Here is a 17,953-nt window from a genome sequence, read left to right as displayed (position 1 = left end):
AAAATCCACTCAAATCGGATTAATCCCACTGCTTAGAAAGGTTTCAATCTATTTCGTTATTCCCCAAGTTCCCAGACGGAAGCAACTTCTAGTGAGTGTATCTCTTTCCTCATGAACTTTGGGAGTAAATATTTATCCCTGTCTATATAAATACTTGTAGATTCATACAAAAAGTTGTTATTGAGCACAACGAAATATGTAACAAACATAAAACAAGAAGAAGATAATGACAATATCGCCTTAGGAATAAGTCGTTGTTCACAAAAGTACCTATTAATGAAGAAAGCCTTGAAAAAACTTCATCGAAATCTCATCGCAAAAGTCAAAGATGAGAATTTAGTCCACTTGGCAAAAGTGTGCACTTTCTTCTTATTTAGAGACCATGACATATTGACTATCTGGTCTCATAGATATAATAAAATAGAAGAATTCCTGAACTGCATCAATGACATCATTAACGTCATAATCATGGAAGAAAATGGTACCTTGTCTGTCCTAGATCCTCGTCAAGATAAAACTGACCTAACCCTAACTACACCTCATTAATACCAGAATCTGGTAAGGGAAAACGAGCTCCAGAAGAATCAAGATGACTTCAACCGAGACAAGGGATTAAAACTAACCAACCAGAGATTCTACTGCTATATATGCCTCTTAAAAAACGTACATAAATTAGGAATAGATGAAAAAACCAATGATCAATGATCAATTCTGACATTGTTTAATTTCCAGAACAACATCTTGAAATAGTAACCTCTCAACTGCTCCAAACTTGCCATCAGGCATACATCAGCCTGGTGCCTAACAATTTTTCACTTTCCAGTAGCATTTCGCGCAAACTTGGGGATTAATACCATCCCCGCCGCCATATTAATTACCAGATCTTATTTCTCAAGAACCATCAACCTGAGCATAGTTTATCCTGACAGTTCTGGTAAACCTCTCACCCGAAACATGGGCCATTATTAATCTTAAGTTATTACGTCAGAACGTTTACGTCTAAAGTTACGCGGGCGAATTACATTCGGCTTCATCTTCACACGTAATTTAACCCCGTACAGCAAGACCCCTGCGAGAACATTAAGGCACTATTTATATCAATCAGTTACACTTCAATGGAGGCAGATGATGTGTAAGATTAACGACTGGAAACGGTACCGATTTAGCGAATGTGAAAATGAAGTAAAATGTATTTTTTGAAAGAGGGAATATTTATATGGATAAACATCGTGCAAACAGTGATCAGGTACCTACAATAAAATTTCGTTACGTGCGTATCATTCGCGGCTCAATTTTGTCGCTATTTATGCTGTTTTGAATCAATTTAAGATGTTTAGTAGCGATTCGGCTGATAAAGTGGCTGAATAAGAAAAATACAGTAAAAAATATCCGTATTTTATTTATAATTTTATAACTTTTTAATAGTACCTGTTTTGAACTTTTCTATATGCGTCTCTGTCTACTCTTATTATCACGGCGTGGTTGTGTGCAATTGTTTACTTCGTTGGAATATGTAAAGTGACAGTAGTATACTCGAACTTCACTTAAATGTTAAGGTCAGAGGTCACTGACCGGATTTATGAATTAAACACGGAGCTTTAAAAAAAATAGTAACAAATACTTTTTATTAAAACCTCGAAATTATTTTTGAAAAATTTATTAGAGATATTATGGAATGTGCATTTGAAAAATTTAAAACTTTTTCATTTTTATTTTGTTTTGATTTGAATACACCAGTGTTCAACATGTCTACTACATTATTAAAGGTATAGATTGTATTATGATTACAGCAAAATAATTTTTCGGGCGACTCGTACTAAAAAAAATGAAAAGGGCAACTTATTTCAGCAATTGCACAGCGATTAAGTTCCCAGGTTGTCGTGACAGTGAATGATGGAGGACCCACTACAACTTAGAACTTAACGATATATATGTCTGTAGAGATTGAAATTAATAGAGTTTGTTTTCAAATACAGACGAACGTAGACAAATTTCTCTAAGAAGAATTGCGATTCAGCTTTTATTCTGCGAGTATATTTTTATTTTTTTTGTTTTTTTTCACGACGTAGTCACTTTATACATATAGAGTGTCCCAGTTTGATCTATCCCAATTTTGTCTTAGGAACTTAATAATTCAAAATCTCAGCCATTTTCAGGATACAGGGATATTCATTTACTGTATCTCCTGAAATAATAGAAGTATTTGAACTAAGTTTGGTTATTTTCTTTTTATTCAATTGGTATGGTTACTTTGGACTAAAAAAAACTAGTAAATGATTTGCTTTTGGAAACAAATGAAGAACGTATTTTTTATTTAAAATGTAATTGGGAATCAAACGAAGTGTACTATTATTTTGTTGTTCTATTCGCTCTCGAAGTCTGACAGATACAGATTAAAACTGGGGCACCCTGTATATAAAATTATATCAACACAGATCAAAACACCGCAAAACGAGCAATTTGTCATTGCAAACCCGATAAAAAATCCCTGCAAATTTGCCGTCCTAGACCGACTTATTTGCAGTTATCTGCGACCGACCCTGAACGGGCAGCTTTTCTAACATCTGTTCCAAATCGGTAGGCTCGCGAATTGCAACACAAATACATATAAGAGAAAAAACTACCAGCCACACTTTCACTTGCAATATGTTAATGAACTACATACGCAGGTACTACTTGGCAATGTTTATGAATGTAAAAGTATGTCGAACAGTTTATTGCTATAATAAAATAACCATATGGATAAACTTGAATAAGGATGACGATGATGATGGTATCTTAAGGATAAAATGGAATGAATAATTGTGAAAATTAATATTAAACTTAACTTGTTAATTGTTAATTTAAAGGGCTATTTCAAATATTTATCTACACGGCACTGGCATATTTAGCCACATCTGTACCCGTACAACATTCCGCATGCTAGCGAGAAGCTGCTAATGCATTTTGTTTTGCTTCGCTATAAATTAAAATGATTCTGCATTGTAATATAACTCATTTTGAACAGTTGTAAGACTGATGTAAACAATAAACCACGGTAATAAGAGTACTATGAAAACCACAGTAATACGGGATGATAAAGAGGTGTTTCACAAATTAAGTCCTTTGAAGCCAGTTGGAAGGACGCAAAAAGTTTAAGATACATTTTAACGAACACGCTACAGTCGTAGACACAAATCTACAAATTAGATGACTGTGAAAGTTTATTTTAAAACCTTTACTGTGTTTTAACGAATAAGAACGTTTCGAGAAAGTAACACTCATAGAGTTCATTATTTACGCTAACGATTTAACACCTCTGAGAAGGGTGCCGAAATTACAATTTCAAATCAATGCAAATTAAGCTTTACTTGCCAAAATAGGATCAAACTTTTGGTAGCGACTAATTATTATAAATGGTGCCAGTCTATTATTCTGTAACTCTGCCTTTCAAAAACTGAGAAAGTGTTCTTTTAAGTAATGAAATCGATTATTATGAAAGCTTGGAAATAAAAGGAAAAATCTATTTTCCAAGATAGACAACCCAATCTCATTAGAAACAAATAATCAACGATGGAAATATTTTACTGTTTTCGCAAAAAAAAAACATATACAATGAAATGAGGATATTTTTAAATGTCTTATGTTGTCCTTTAGTATCCTTTCTATATACTCCTCTACTACTTTTTGTGGTCTAGTTGCTAAATACCTAAAATTCAGCTCCTGCAGTAATTTTTTAGGAAGCAATAACATCGGAAAGATATCACTGAAAGAAAAATCCCTTTCTGTCATTATACTGGATGTTGTTTGCCATAATAGACAAACTTAAGGAGCAAGTCGCTGAAATAATTCTGAATAAAAAAGTTATAATATACATGGGTTCAATCCACCATGGTTACCGAGCTATGGACATTTAAAGTTTGGAAATAATATTTTAATATTCAATCTCGATAGCGATGAACATGTTAGTTGACAAAACAAGCGATAGTTGACATGTCAAAATTTATAAACGTCAGTTTATGCAGTAAACTATGTGACCGTGTTTCTAGCATTACCTTTTCTGTGAACATGCCTGTGCCGTTTTGAAACGAAGAGTACGAACTTTTATTTGCCCCACCATTGGTGTATTTCATACATATTGGTCTTTATTTATTTATTTCAAGCCGTTTACTTATTTACGGACCGGCCAAATATAATTTCCAATATAAGACCCTTTCAGGACCCTCCCTTTCAGCCTGCCCTTAAACCGTTCTTCATGAACACTCGTGTACGAATTAAAGGGCCGTTAAATTTTAATGAAGGTCGCCGGAATTGGCTCTACGTCTCTATTTTGAGACACGACTTCATCATTGCCAGTAACGTTTAGCTTGTTCAGGATCCACTGGGTTAAAAGAATATCAATTGGAGTTGCGACGGAGCGGTTTCGATGTCTGAGCTACAGGATACCCTTCCTCCTCTACAAAAAGTTGTTTCATTAAAGAGAATGAGTTTTTTGCAATTATGCACAGTCACACATCTTTGCCATTGATTCAAGTTTCTACTTAAACGACATTTCTTAACAGGAATTCTTGTTAAAAAAGTAAAAACAATACATCTCTCAAAACGTTGAGAGAAAGTAAACATTAAATATATTGAAATATAAACGTCTCGATCTCGAATCCTTCTGTGAATTCTAAGCAGTTCTAAACGTCAATTCTTTTTCTTTGCTGTAACAACACGTCCGCTAAGACACGTGAATAATAACATCACACCAAATTTTCGGTACCGGGGACGCTAAGAGACGCACAAACATTTCCAACATTAATTAATGCAAGGCTTTCCTCTGGCTTCTTACGACCAACTACCTAATTTCCTCAAGCTGAATAATTATCCAAACCACAAAATTTAATACGTGTGAAACATGATTCCTTGAATTATAAAACGAGAATCTAACAACTTGCAAGTTTTAATTACTCCCATAGGAGATACTGAGTTCCTTTTACAGTGGATTAGATGCTAGTAAATGTATTACTGTTATACTAAAGAGTTACTGTCATCGACGATCAACGGAATATTCATCTCATAAATGTATAATACAATTTCTGAACCAGGACTCTGAAAAGAGCCAAATTCGTACGGTTGGGGACGTGGTTGAGTTATCTTTTCATTTTCAAGATCAAATGATTGTTGAATCTACCTCTGCTGGAACTTCTCAGGTTGGTATCTCGTCAGGATAGTGCGATATGAAGAAAATACAAAGTACAAAAGTTGTTTGGGCCTTTGGTATCACCATCTGAAGACCTTGGCCATGCTCAAGGTTATTTCAAGGTCAATTCTTGTTTTTTGAAGGTAATACTGCACGATAGGGTGCTCACCTAAGACTTCAACTTATTAACCTCATTATTCTAAAAATTGAATTCTTATAACTTTTCGGGAGACCTTTCGCCTGTAAAAGACAGGGGATGGGAGACCTGGATCACTTCTGCATATTTAACAATTTTATCATAAATTTAATTTCCGCTCCCATTTCATCCATTGTCGCCTTCGCGACGATGTGACTGACGTCGGCACGGGATTAAATCCTGAGGCCGTTAGATATCTCAAAAAGTACATAGCGAACAGCACGAGACCCTCAATTTCAGCGTCAGAAACCGTTGTAGGTTGCAGGAAGCCCAACAGCGAATGAAAATCAATTTATAATCGCGCTTGCACACGACAGATGATATTTTAATGATGGCGAAATTAGCCGTGTTTGACAAATTACGGTGTTTGTCTGGGGAATGACTCGACGATATTGCTGAACGTTGACGAGATGTATTGGCGCATTTAATAGTGCTAGTGTAGAAGAAACTGTCGTTGAGCTATTCAGAACAGTCTAGGGCAGAGGATTTGTTAAAATTTTTATGTGGAGATTTTTGTGCATTGGTAATGAAACAGACCGAGACAAATAAGTTTGCATCTGAGAGATTCCCCTGCAAATACACACTACAGTTATAAAAAATTGTCTGATTTATTTCGTGTAAGAGATTATAGCTAGGTAATATTTTTCATTCTATGTGATTTGTTCAGCTTCTGATCCGTCTATTTTCGTATCTACTTGTTTTCTTTGTTGGCACCAAAATATTTAACAATTCAAGTAAAATCATCGTCAATCATAGGACTATGACAGTGAGATTTGTGTCATCGGTAAATCGTTGTATAAACTAAGAGCAGAAGTGGGCTAAGAACTGACCCCTGTGGTATTCCTGGTATCAACCCTGTGAGCTTGCTCAAAATCTGTATTAATCTCTAATACCAGTTTTTCTATGGCTAAAGTTGGTGAAGCTTGTTTCTAAAAACCATACTGATTGCAATCAAATAAATTTTCATTTTCAAGGTGTTTATAATTTGTGTTTTCAGAATGTTTGGAAATGTTGGTATTATCCAGTTATTTTTGTCTTCACCTTCTTCAATCTCTTTATAGATTTTGTGGTATGACCTAATTTAGAAAATGTAACTTTATTAACTTTTATAGTTTTGCATATTTAGATATATTTATGGATATAAGTTAGATCTAGTTCATAATATTCTGTTCTATTTTTCTATTTCAATATGTCCAGTTCATGATGATCTGTTTCATAATTTAGTATCACAAATCCAGTGGCAATCAATGTCAATAAGTGGCTAATAATAACAGGAATCGTTAACTAGGGCGCTGCTTGAAAATTTAATTATCTCGTTAGTTAATTAAAGTCCAAACCATAAAATCTAATCAACTCGAGGTATGGAAATTAAATAGATGTATCCAAGAAACGGTGTCAACGGTTTCTTTTGATATTACACTAATCTTATATAATTATGTAATTCAAGACATCTAACTTCATTTCTAGTGAGTTTAGAAATAGTTTAAATTAATTTGATACTGATGTAGAAAATTATTAAAACAAACTTTGTTTCACCTTGCATTCAAGGACGTAGAAATCAAGTACCGAACGAAAACGAATTTACAAACTCTGTCAAGTAATAAATATTTATGTCAGGCGTTTCGACAAAGGGAAAATCATGTAATAAAAACTCGAACAAACGTTACCGATAAACAGAACAGACAAAAAGTTGCAATTACTTTGCTTAACCTTCGCGATTATTCTCTGATTGTGGTAAATTAGAAAGCAAATATCAACTCGTTAAAACGTTATTCAAATATGTAGCATTACAAATAAATATTATCTCTAGACAACATAAATGTACTCTGGCCGTTCCAGTGAATGTGTTTAAATAAACGCTGCTGGTAACGAAAGGGAAAACAAAGCACTTTCATTCGTCCATTCTTCCGTTCCCAATAGCAGGATTTCAAGGTTATTATTTTACGAGGCATAGACATAATGCCATACTACGGCGATGTTGAACAAATGGCATTTTATCCACCGTGAAAAAAAATTGTCGGGATTGCATGTTTCTTAGTCGGCATGTGTAATACATGCTTTGTGGTGTGGGAATATCAGACTGATGAACGCTTCAGAGGATTTCTACCATTCAAAGAAAAATACAAATTATGGGGGCAAATATTGCAGAAAAATTGGAAAGGAGAATGAAATATTGACAAATTAAAAACCATTTTTCTTCATTAAAAGTTATGTTTGTAAATAGACCAGGGGGGATCTGTCTTTTGGATGTAAGAGGAGGCAAGCTAACATTTTCAAAATTGCAAAAATTTTAAAAATACCTATTTTATCTGAGTTTTTACTTATATCTTGGAACCTATGCATTTTGGAAGAATATTGAAGAGGAAAAAAGTTGTTTTAAATTTGAATTTTGCACAATATACTGTAAGTTAAAAATATTTTAAATTTATTACCGATGATGCAAAATGGCAATAATTGTTGAAAAAAAGGAAAGTTTTTTGGATAATTTTTTTAAAATATTTTAATTGCTCCGAGAACATTATAATTTTGGTAAAAAAACTTTATAGTATAATAAAACAACACACCAAATTTCATTAAAACCGGTTCTATAGTTTTCGCAAAATAATTTTTTGAAAAAAATGTTGAAAAAAAATTTTCGAGTTTTCAAAATGTTGCACAGCCTCAAATAAAGAATCTACATACTTGAAATTTTTTTCACATAGAAAAGACCGCTCAACCTTTCAAATGGTTTTTGAAAAATTGAAATCGGTTGATTAGGACGACCACAGTAAATTTTTAAAGTTAACATTATTTTTTTATATATAAACAATTAGATTACATTTATCAATTTGCAATTTACACATTTTTTTATATGGGAGTTAATTTGTCACTGCGAAAAATTCTTGTTTTCAACCTTTTTATAGTTTAGATGGATTTTCTTGTTCTATAATTGTCTTACTAAAAGTATGATTACATGTCTATAAAACGCCAAACTTTAACTAAATTGAACCTACAATTATTATGAGCCAAGTGTTAACAATTCCAGTAAAAACCCTGATTAGATTTTAATTATGGTGTTTAAAAACATGAATTACACTTAAACATCATACTTACGCCATCAAAATTTCAAATTTACTAAATTATCTCTAATTACGCGGGTAATAAAGGCGAGTAGTTGTGTAATTTTACACACATCATATTCCCATGAACGTGCAACATATTCTTTTGAGGTCAAGAGAATATTATTTTCTTGTAGCGTGGAAAGCAATTACTTGGATCAAATGGCGATAAAAATTTTATGCTTCAAATTATATTAACTCTTTAATGGACCTACCATCTTCTGATAACCTTAAAATTGCGTCTCATTTTTTGATGGACGTTAATGAAAGTTTAAAACTTGTTCGTAAAATAACAGAAGCTATTAAAACTTACACTTACGTCGTAATAAAAAAAATCGTAAGGTGCCGAAGAGATTAAACCCCAATAAACAATTTACTATTCCTCCAGCAAGACTGTTCATGTCTTTCAGCTGTAAATCTTCCAGATTATTTTGCGGGAAACGTACCTAAATCAACGATTGTTGCACAGAAAACATTATATACTTCTCCCCAAACCTATACAAATGGACATGCCTTTTCCTTGCATGCTAACCGTCCATTAGCCAGCCAAGACTGCATCTATAATTACACACAAAAGAAGATTATGAACACATTACGGTGGGCAATATGTAAGAGTAATTATTCTTCCTTCCCTCTATTCTCCAATATTCACCTTCCATTATATAATGTTGGAATCATACAATGGATAACATATTGAAATTCTCGAACAGCTTTCTACTATCATGTTAAAATTGATAGAGTGCTAGTCTGGCATCGCAGTAACGATTATGGGGTGGGTTTGTTGTACACTTGGATATGTGGAATAGAATTACGTTTCAAAAATTGGTAGAATTTTTCACTTATTCAGGTTTTTTGGTTCATAGAAGATAATAGAGGCTTCTTTCACTTTTGGTTCTGAACAGTTGTATTTAAATAGACACCCAATGGTAAATTATTTGGAATCGTTCTGAATTCTTTCATTATTGGAACTGTAACAAGGTTATCTATACCTCTTCTCAGCCTGTGGTTGCAACTATCTAGTTTTTTGATGAACAGTTTTATCCTCCAGCCCAAAAGTCTGATAACTGCGAAGATCAATACATTTTCTTCAAATGAGTTTGTCTTGGTCATAAGTAACATTTTGAAAAGACCTTGTTTCAGTCTAAAGGCTTTGTTCGGACAAACACACTCTTATAACGAGGATTTCTGCTTGGAATACTGTCAGGGGACTGTTTAGCTTTGCCCTAACCCCAAACCAATCAATGGAAGAAACCATTTCGCTGCTCTCTACGCCCCATAAAAAAATTAGAGAGCGCTGTTTTTAATGGGATCTCCGGGACTCGGCCTCGGACATCTAAGATAGCTTAACGGTCCAAATTCGTGCGCAATAAATCGAGGAAGTTAGCTATAACCCACATTTCATCGAGAAAAAAATCCCGAAGTGGTACACGAGAACGGCATCCTCGCCGGTTAATCCTTACACGGTTGGTGAACACGCTGGAATGGTCGTAAATACGGCCGACCTCTGGCCTTTGATCTTACGTTAACATCCTGGCAATGCTATATCCTATAAATCAATCCAGATGCCGGTATCCTAAGGACAAACTTTGAGGTTTTATTGCCGGAGTGCGTGATTTAAATTTTTATATCTCGGCGAATATTAACAACCCGCTTGACCTCGTCGAGGCTTTGTTAAAGGCGCATCCGAGCCGAACCAAATATACTCGTATACAGGCGCAGAGTGATGGCTAGGGGTGAAAGATCGCTGTGGCTAGTTCTGAAAGCTACAGGGTGTATCAAACTCGATAGTATGGGCCTTCTGTGAGGATACAAAACATTTAAATAAAATTTAGGACGCGTGGTGTTGAATAGGATGAGGTAAGCTCCATTTTCAATCGAAAGTATTATCTTTGGGACTTAACAGTCATCAATTATATTTCTTTCAGAAACTTACCCAAATTTTTTTCCTGTTAAAAAGTTACCGCCTAAAAATCACATTAGGGATCAGGTAGTCGTTGGAAAATAATTGAATGTTCGTTGTTTAAAGTGCATAAATGTCACAACATACTTGTCATTACTCAATACGAACGTCAAACGTATATCTTTTGTGCTTACAAAACGTTTTCTCATTCAGAAAAAGTTGATACGTTGCTAATTTATGTCGAATCACAAAAAAATCAAGAAGAGCTGTAGGAGAAAGGTATCCAGAGCGCCTCATTCCTGATCATAGAACCTTTAAAAGATTAGAGGCGACCTTGCGACGAAATGATGCATTTTCTGTTCGAAAAAATCAATTAGTTGATCGAAGGGTAAGAAACAATGTTAATACAGCTAGACTGTTAAAGTATTTCGGACAAAATCCACGAAATTCTATGCAAACAAAAAATTAGCGTAAGTTTAGATACTTAATAATTTATTAATAATTTCAAATTTTATGCGAGCGATAAATATAACCGATTCAGTTATTCATCGGAGCGTAATTTTATTACCAAGTGCTTCAATTTCAATGTCGTGCCGTGATTCTATCATGAATTTTAACAAACGCGGAAAATTAAATTCAAAACCGAAGACCATATCCTGAATGAATGAAAGAAACCTTTGATGCGGGGACATTTTTTTGTACTAGTTCCATTTGACTTTTATACACTTCAATAGGAGGAACCAAATAACATTTGCGTATTCTAAAATAATTCTGGGCATAAGTATTTGATTAAAATACTGCTTTAACAAAGTTAAATTGATTTCTTATTTATGAACACCAACACACGAAAAGTTCTCAATACTATCTCAATTATATAGTTACTAAAGGTTGATCAGAATCCAAACATATGCCAAGATCTTTAACAAAAAGCAGAATTATTTATAATAAAATTAAATATGAAATATCTAAGTATTTTCCAAAAAAAGTAGCAATCAGACAATCATTCAATTTAATTAAAATATATAAAATCATCTGCAAATTGCTGATGGGAATATCTGGCAGGTCATTTGCCGTAACAAAAAAACAAGGGCTCCAAATTGAACCCGTGTGGTACTCCTGACAAACAGGTTAACAAATTCTGCGCCTGTCCATTTTTTAGATACGATAAACAAAGTTGTACTTGAAAAAATATATCGTGATTAATTTTACCAAAATCTGTAGACCTGAATTCTGAGTTTGTCTATTTCACGTAAGTGTACATCATTTTATACGGATTAACAACAAATTATATTTTTCTATATAACATTGACTTAAATATAGGATCAGAACAATAATTTAAGTACATACCTTAATTAATAATCGATTTAAAAAGGATGATAAATCTAAAAATTTCAGGATCTTCGTAAACCTTTATTTTGTTATAGGCTTTATGCAACCCTTCTATTACCAATAACAAAATGTAATAGTCGTTTGGAAACTAGGGGTTCTTTAGTATTAATGTTTTTCTGCAGCAATATAACAAATAATATCGAAAGTGACAGTTACATGCATTTGTTAATAATTATTTCTGTGTTCACTTTTTTCTTTGCAGACATTTTTTAAGATAAGACATTACCCAACATCAAATTAATTATTTAAAAATATGAAACGAAAGATTGTGCAGGCCAAAGTTTTTCATTATTTCTTTTTTGATATCAACGTTAGGTAACGCAAGCGAAACCATTTTGTAGTCACCATATTTCAAAAAGTATGACTCAACAAAGCAATAGAAATTAATTAATTGTCATGTTACTAAATTATAATGAAAATGTTTCGCTAACAATTGAAGTTATTTCTATCCAACAAAATAACTAAAAAGATGTTAATGTATATTCCCGCAAAAGGATAACATAACGACAGCAAACAATACATCTCGGTACGTGCAGCATAGGGTGTGAAAATATGTGCACTTGGAAGGTTCTCAACCGGAAGTTACTATTAAAATACAACTTAGCGTCTATTTCCAAGTCTTCAACTATGAAAGATGGTATTTTTATTGTGAAAATTCATTACAAGTACGGAGAGTATGTAGCTGAGACTATGCACAAATTAAGTGGAATTTTCAGTGCTAACACTCGTTCTACAAGCAATTAGATTATCAAATCTGTGGAGGATATTAGGCAGTATAGAAATACAAATTAGTTAGTTAAATTCTTTATCCACAACTGACATTACGAAGTTCTGTTTTGTAAGTTGTTATGGTTGTTGGATATGTTACTAGTGGTCATAAGTTAAAGATGGGATTAAGATGTATATTAGCAGTAACATTAACAGAAACAACATTATTGTTATTATTTTATTCTCTTGATATGACAAGAATAAGTGCAAATAGAACACATGAGACTTGTTTTTGGGTATTTCAACAGTTTCTGGTCCTCCTTTTGAATCATGACTTCAATTGGAATACACTGAAGCTGATAAATCGCACACTGTAACCGGTGTACAATCCACCCTCTTCTTCTGCTATCGGAAAATTCCTTTTCAAATGCATCTTTCGTCTTTACCGAGACCAAATGCGAAGTTACTCTTCTTCCATTGTCCAAACTTTGACTCCGTCAGGTTCAACCATTGGCAACTGCTAAGGAAGTCAGCAAATCGAGCTCACGTCTCAAAGAGACCTTTTTATTAACTATTCTTTCCATCGCTTTGTATTGCATAACACCGTGAAACCGCCCCATAAACTCTTGCAGTACTAAAATACAATCTCCGATCATGTCCAATTAAAATACCTAACATATAAAGCACCTGATGAACATTAAACACCAATAAATAACGCCCTAGCCGGCTACAAAGCGCGGTCGTAAATTATTAACTCGGCGCTCAATTAAATATTTATTATCCATCCACATTTCAAAACGTTGTTCCTAGAGAACTCACGTCGGCGTGGCATTATTTATATTCAGCACGGGGTGCGGCGCGATTTGTGACGTCTATTGTCATAATTTTCTCGAAGGAAACCACAATGCCACTTCAAGGAAGTCCCAGTCTATATACAGCGACAGTGAAGGTCGTCAATTGACGATTAGTGGCGGTAAGAACGGCTATTATTACTCCTAAGTCCTTAAACCAAGTCAAGCCGAAGAATAAACCAAAGTTTATTAAAGAAGATTTCAGTAGGAATGCTTACAGGTTACAAGCAAACTAAAGTCGATGATAATTATTGTCTTGGTTAAATAACATAGCACAGTCTCTCATAACAAAAGCCCGTATAATGTCTTGATCAATAGTAGTACTTGCTCTTTGTAAATACTACAATTTGACTTTTGTAACCTCTGGGAGAGATTGAATACTATTATTACGTGCTACGTGCTGTGTATCAGGATCAAGATTAATATTTACGCTTTGTGAATAACTTCTACAGCAAATTCAATACAATTTTTGACTTCATTCTCGATCTTGAACACATACCAAAGGTCCCAACACTGTGATAGTTACTAGACACATCTAAAATAACGGTTCATTAACAAACACGACTATCATTAGCGTTATATTCAAATATCAAGGTAATTTCTTTATTTCTTCCGAAACTACAGTTAATTTCACAGATTTTTATCTGCGGGTACCACAATTAAGGTAATGCGTTTCAGAAAACAAAGAAATACCTGCGCTTCCTTGCCTGTACCGTTATATTTAAAGTGATGCCTCATTTCCTTACTTTAATAATCGCCAGACAATGGGAAGCGGAATAGTATCACCTCGGATAATACATCGCTCGCTATGAGACACGCGGGGAAAATTGTAGTATTAGAAAGCAGCGTAATATAAGTGTGATGGCGTTGAAGATGATCCACGAACGAAAACAAAGCAAGGGATACGTTGTAGCACCGTTAGAGCGCATCCTTATGGGAACTTATCATGCGGAAATGAAGATCTATATTTACCGTCATCTAGTTGAAGTCAGTATGAAGACGAGTTTGTTTTTAATTGTTATAGGTGCAATTAGTTTATCTGTATGAAGAACATTGAAGGCATTGTTATTTATGAAGTAGTCGAAGCAGATAATGAGGACTTTGGTTGTGCAAGAATTTGTAAATTGTCGAATATGTTAATGCGTCTCCCAGTAGCAGCTGTGCGTTTTGCAACAACTTGATAGCGATAAATCCTTCCTGTTTACGTGGTGTCACACCTGCTGCAGAAGAACCGCCCAATCCTGTTGCCCAGGCTGGCTTTAATTTACAGGACTGTGTCGTTTGTATAGACACCATGCTGAGTTGGTGCGGATGTTGTTAAAATGATAATAATTTTGGAAGCACTGTGTTAAACGCTTCCTAATCTTATGTTGTGGGTTATGCAGAAGTATTCTTTCGTCTTGGAACCTAAAAGCTCCGTTCTAACAAATGAGTTACTTAGGTTTGTATCAGATCGCAGAGGAATTTCAAAAACGCTACTTTAAATTTTCACTGTTACCTGAATTATGCTGATTGCACTGTGGAGCGCAGTTTGATCAATGAAAAATAATAAATAGCACTTACAGGAATGCGACAATGCAGAAACTGCTAACTTAACGATAATAGTTAATTGCATATCTGCGCACAGTTGAATAACTGGCAGATATATTATTAATTCTGGGTAGACATACCACAATTAAGTATCAACAGTTTTACCGTAACGCCGTAATTGTATCGTAGCTTTACATACGCTTCAATTTTATCGGGCGCAAAAATGAATGAAGTAACTGTTTTATTATGTAGATCTCACTTACGCCGTTGCTGCTGTTTTGTTCTTCCAATTAGAAGAGCATGGCTGGGTAAGCGAAAATCTAACAATTTAATGCTATTATACAGAGTTTTTGCGTCCTACTATGTCTCGTTTTAAGATATATTTCAAAGTTCAGGAACTTCCCGTGATGATTCTCCATAAGGCATCTAAATGAAAATAAGTAATATTAGTTTACTCCTTATTCCTTGCCAATAACGCCTTATTTTATTATTTATTCAGAATGTAATACAGCGAGTAATCATGTTGGGGAGTCTCATCTCAACGTGACAACAGCGCTGAACCTAATGCTACACAGCTGATGCACACCACGTGTGCACGTGGCAGACTTGTCCTGCGGAAAAAATGTAAACAACTATTATTGTGAAATATTTAGTAAATTTCAACACAATTGTTTTCCAGTTTTTTTTAAGGTTTTTTTGTTTACTTTAATGTATCGTCTGTTAAAATTAGGGCAGTTAAACTTCTAACACAATGTAGATAATTTACAGTACAACTTATTTCTGAAACTTCCTTTGAGATTTATTCTGCTCCTTCGTTTACCCCCGTAGATATTTCTTTCGGGGTGCACACTTACTTTCGCCCAATCATAAAAGGGGGTAATGAAGAATTGATGACATCGGAAAAATCACTTTCCCGTTCCTCTTTTTGATATAAGAGCCCGTACGAGAAAGGTAAAGTAAATATTTGTCATTCTTATGTATTGTATACGAGGAGTTTTGGAAATAGGTATCCCATTTTCACTTAGGCCCACATAAAATGCTCTATAAATCACACTAGTCGTTGACAAAGAACTGAGAGTGAAAAGGGTTTCCAGAATGAACATTTAAAGAAAATTCTGTGAACTTTTTATTGATTAAACATGTTTAAAAAATTGTATACATTTGGAACCGTGTAGTATCTTAATAACAATATCAGTAGCAAATACACGAATTCTTACATACAAAATAATTTGTAGCATACGCATTAGGGGCTACTGCGAGGTCATCAGATCGCTCTCACATTGGACAAGAGCGAAATGATTTGGTTGGATACAACAGACAGAGTGTACAAAGTGTAGTGTCGGATTTCAGGTTACAAATTAATAAAAAATTCAAAGAAAAACCATTCCTTTTTAATATTTAACACTCCAAATCCCGAAAACCAAGCTTCCGGACACATTTTTATGAGTAATATCCTTTTACGTCAATTTCTGTTAAAAACATGGAATTTATCATATTTTACCAGAAAGCATTAACTTTACCATTGTTACATAAGGTCTCTGAGAAAAGGTACTTATTATAAATGCCTGTTGGAACAACCGTAGGTAGGCCTCGTATGGGCAGAAGGATGGTGAACCAATTTTGTTTTATCGATCTCGCATACAATGAAATTATGTGGATATTGTACCAAAATGAGGCATATAACTTTAATATAATGGAAGAAGCTTTTACGGAATTGACTTGGATAAACCTAATCCGATATTGTTTAATAATATCGTACAATAAATAAACACAATTTCAGCACGGACATAGAATTAGCGCCAGAGGAAGACTAGATGTAATGTTCCCCACGTTTTAATGTTATTAAAAGTGGTGTGTTTATAGGAATTACTTTTTCAGTCTTATTATTATTCGTTCAACTACAAAATTACATTTTTCTCAAAATCCCGTATTAGCCAGTAACGTTGCCGATGTTCTTCGGAATGAATGGCCTGTATATGTTTCAGGATGTTCTAGTTTTAAAAACTGTGCAATCTTATTAGGAATCATAGAAAGGGTATTCTTGCCGACTGGTTGGTTGTAATATCTACCTGCTTCAACTTTGGATTTAAATAGTTCCCAAATTATGTCATTCCTAATATTAATATTCTCATTACAATCACAATTGACTCCTGTGAGAAACTAATCATTATATAAAACCTGCATGTAACCTGAAATATGTAATAGAAAAATTGCTTAGTTAATTAAAAATCCTTTTCCCATCGCTCGTTGGTCCGTTGCTAAAAACTCGAATAAAAAGTGTTATCTTGAGATTTCCGAGCAGATCCAGATTGAGCAACTTCACCCAGATAATTGCCTACGCCTAATCTGAAAGAAAATCGATGGCAACATACGTTTTTTTAATTCGTTGCAATAAATTAACTGTAAACGCACTCGCCGTAGCGTAAAATTAAATTTCATGCATATTCAACACCCCTTGTTCCCACTCGCCACTTATTCTCCGGATAAATTTAATAACGTTTAAGTGGAAGCCATAATCGCGTCGTTTCTAATTGTTTGCCGTAATTAAAATTACTTGTGCGCCACCAATTCACGCTGTAAAATAAGGTAAGCGTATTACAGACCTGCTGTTGGGGTGGAGCCTCAAGTTTGGGGATGTATAAAAAATTACGACGCGACATATTGCGGGAATTTATTATACTTACAGCAAAGTCTCTGTCCAACTTTGTTTCGCTTTATAAACGCACGACACTGATAACAAATATATCTTATCGTTACTGACGATAGTGCTCAGTGAAAATGACCGACATATTTCTATACAGTGTGTATCAGCCAGATGGAATAAATTCAATAATAAAGAAAAATTTTCTGAAGAATCCAAACATTGAATAATATACAGGGTGTTGCATTTAAAATAAGAAAGTTGGTATTGACTACTGTTACATAACACACCCTGTATAAAAAGTTTTTGTTGGAAAAAATGCTCAACTAAAAATACCAATCGACGTGTGCGAGCGTTTTTTCGAACACGCCTCCATTTATTTATTATTGAATTTATTCCATTTGGCTGATACACACTGTATATGCAGGAGACCGAGATGAGGATACACATATTGACATAAATGAGTTTAATCCAAA

At 34.2% G+C, this 17,953-nt stretch overlaps 1 protein-coding gene across 1 annotated transcript in view; it reads right to left on the bottom strand.

Moving 5' to 3' along the window:
• Positions 1–17,953, bottom strand: part of LOC108911728 (alpha-1,3-mannosyl-glycoprotein 4-beta-N-acetylglucosaminyltransferase B) — a 106,224-nt gene that overhangs the window by 50,391 nt on the left and 37,880 nt on the right. The window lies entirely within an intron of this gene.

This window comes from Anoplophora glabripennis, unplaced genomic scaffold (assembly GCF_000390285.2).
Source record: "Anoplophora glabripennis isolate ALB-LARVAE unplaced genomic scaffold, Agla_2.0 scaffold149, whole genome shotgun sequence".
NCBI lineage: Eukaryota > Metazoa > Arthropoda > Insecta > Coleoptera > Cerambycidae > Anoplophora > Anoplophora glabripennis.
The sequence above is the reverse complement of the archived record's forward strand: the minus strand, read 5'-3'. Positions and strand labels throughout refer to the sequence as shown.